We start from the raw sequence: 3,482 nt of genomic DNA, 5'->3' as shown, positions 1-3,482 counted from the left end.
TTTATAGAGCCTGCCTTCACCAATAATGTAAGTTTGTCCTTCTCAAGCCTTCCACTTTGTTCTGTATATTTGGTTAGGCATGACTGAGGGAGTCCTGGATTAGGGGGTATCCGGACAGCCGGACTATATATATCATCTGGACTATTGAAGCGTGAAGATACAAGACTCAAGACTTCGGCCCGTGTCCGGATGGGACTCTCCTTTGCGTGGAAGACAAGCTTGGCGATCCGGATATTGTGTTTCCTTCCTTGTAACCGACTCCATGTAAACCCTAGCCCTCTCTGGTGTCTATATAAACCGGAGAGGTTGGTCCTTAGAAGGGCGATCATAATTACAATCATACCATCGTAGGCTAGCTCTTAGGGTTTAGCCTCTACGATCTCGTGGTAGATCTACTCTTGTACTACCCATACCTTCAATATTAATCAAGCAGGAAGTAGGGTTTTACCTCCATCGAGAGGGCCCGAACCTGGGTAAACATCTGTGTCCCTTGCTTTCTGTTACCATCAGCCTTGACACACAGATCGGGACCCCCTACCCAAGATCCGCCGGTTTTGACACCGACATTGGTGCTTTCATTGAGAGTTCCTCTGTGTCATCGCTGCCGGGCTCGATGGCTCCTTCAATCATCATCGACGACATGGTCCAGGGTGAGACTTTCCTCCCCGGACAGATCTTCGTGTTCGGCGGCTTCGCACTGTGGGCCAATTCGCTTGGCCATCTGGAGCAGATCGACAGCTACGCCCCTGGCCATCAAATCAGGTTCAGAAACCTGAACTACACGGTGGATATCCACAGAGACTTGATCTTCGACGGATTTGGGCCCGCGCCAGGAGCACCGGACAGTCACGACGAGCATGGCCTGGACCTGCTGTCGGACAACACTCGGGATATCACCCCTGCAGCAGCCCTGGACTCAAATCCGGAGCAAGCTGCATTGCCTAGGGACGGAGGGATGGACCCCGCCCCGCAGGCCGTACCCTCATCGGCGGTGGAGCCGAACACAGGCCTCGCTTCTGAGGAAGCCGGTGACTCCGGACCCCCAGATTCGTATCCGGTTGTAGGTTCCTGTCCGCGCGTTCTCGATCCCGCCGAGCCTGGTTGGGCTCCGGTAATGGAGTTCACCGCTGCGGACATCTTTCAGCACTCGCCCTTTGGCGATATGCTGAACTCATTAAAGTCTCTCTCTTTGTCTGGAGGCTCTGGGCCGAACTATGTACGGCTTGAGTGGGAAGCAGGCGAAGATGGAATTCGTTGCCCACCCACCACCCACTTCATTGCCATGGTCGATGATTTAACTGACGTGCTTGACTTCGACTCCGAAGACATCGACGGTATGGACGATGATGTAGGAGAATTACAGGAGCCACCGCTCACAGGGCGGTGGACCGCCACCTCCTCATACGATATATATATATGGTGCACACTCCGAAGGAAACCAATGGCGACTAGGCAATGAAGAACAACCCCTCAGGGAGAAAAGCAAAGCATGGGCGTCGTCGGCGCCGCTCCAAGCCCCGCCACAGCAATATCGGCCCCGGAGACGAAAGCAATCCGGATGGCGCCAAAGAGGAATATAACCCTGACCAGCCCGCCTTCGAGCAGGCCGAACAGGAAGATGAGCAGGTCAGCCCAGAAGAACAGGTGACGGATGGATAACCGGAGGAGGACAACTACATGCCCCCCTCCGAAGACAAGATTAGCCTCGGCGACGACGAGTTCGGCGTGCCTGAGGATCTCGTGGAGCAGGAGCGCTTCAAGCGTCGGCTTATAGCCACTGCGAGGAGCCTAAAGAAGAAGCAGCAGCAACTCCAAGCTGATCAAGACCTGCTCACAGACAGATGGACTAAAGTCCTGGCTGCCGAGGAATACAGACTCGAGCACCAAACGGCTGACCGGCCACCCCGTGGCCGGGTTAAACGGGATATTAGCCCGAATACCAGCCTGCACCCCCACGCCGATACACCACGGCCTAGGGCAACAGGCAAGACCTGCAAGATATTCTGGAAAACAAAGCAGGACAGCCAAGATCAATCTACGGATCGCGGGGGCGCGCCCCAGCGCGCGACGATGACCGTCACGCCGGATACATTATCAACAAGTACGGTCGGGCCGAACACAGCAACCCAGACCAATTCGAACTGCGTAGCCACATAGCCCGGCACAGAAACGCCGCACACCCCCTCTGCTTCACTAACGAAGTGATGGATCATGAATTCCCAGAAGGGTTCAAACCCGTAAACATCGAATCATACGATGGCACAACATACCCCGCAGTATGGATCGAAGATTTCCTTCTCCACATTCACATGGCCCGCGGAGATGATCTACACGCCATCAAGTATCTTCCCCTTAAGCTCAAAGGACCAGCCCGGCACTAGCTAAACAGCTTGCCAGCAAATTCCATTGGCAGTTGGGAAAACCTAGAAGACGCATTCCTCGACAACTTCCAGGGCACATATGTGCGACCACCGGACGCTCATGACCTGAACCACATTACTCAACAGCCCAGAGAGTCAGCCAGGAAATTCTGGACTCGGTTCCTAACTAAAAAGAACCAAATAGTTGACTGTCCGGACGCCGAAGCCCTGGCGGCTTTTAAGCATAATATCCGTGACGAGTGGCTTGCTAGTTACCTCAGCCAGGAAAAACCCAAGTCCATGGCATCTCTCACAACACTAATGACCCGCTTTTGCGCGGGCGAGGACAGCTGGTTGGCTCGCAGTGGCACCACGGCACATTCTGGCACTTCGGATGTCCGCGATAACAACGGCAAGCCATGACGCAACAGACATAAGCGACGGAACAACGGTGACAACACTGAAGACATGGCAGTAAACGCAGGATTCAGCGGATCCAAGTCCGGTCTGCGGAAAAAAGCCATTCAAAAGAAACAATCAGGGACCGTCCAGTCTGGACCGCATACTGGAGCGCTCCTGCCAAATTCATGGCACCCCGGACAAACCAGCCAACCACACCAATAGAGACTGATGGGTGTTCAAACAAGCCGGCAAAATAAACGCCGAAAACAAGGACAAGGGGCCGCACAGCGACGACGACGAAGAGCCCCAGCGTCCGAACACGGGGGGACAAAAGAAATCCCCCCCCCCCAGGTGAAAAGGGTCAACATGATCTACGCCACTCACATCCCCAAGCGGGAACGGAAGCGAGCACTACGGGACGTCTATGCGATGGAGCCAGTCGCCCCCAAATTCAACCCATGGTCAGCTTGTCCGATCACCTTTGATCGTAGGGATCATCCTACTAGCATCCGTCACGGCGGCTCAGCCGCATTGGTCTTAGACCCAATCATCGACGGACTCCACCTCACGCGAGTCCTTATGGACGGCGGCAGCAGCCTGAACCTGCTTTATCAGGACACAGTGCGCAAAATGGGCATTGACCCTGCAAGGATCAATCCCACCAAAACCACCTTTAAAGGTGTAATTCCTGGAGTAGAGGCCCGCTGTACGGGCTCTATA

This window comes from Triticum dicoccoides, chromosome 6B (assembly GCF_002162155.2).
Source record: "Triticum dicoccoides isolate Atlit2015 ecotype Zavitan chromosome 6B, WEW_v2.0, whole genome shotgun sequence".
Lineage (NCBI taxonomy): Eukaryota > Viridiplantae > Streptophyta > Magnoliopsida > Poales > Poaceae > Triticum > Triticum dicoccoides.
The sequence above is the reverse complement of the archived record's forward strand: the minus strand, read 5'-3'. Positions refer to the sequence as shown.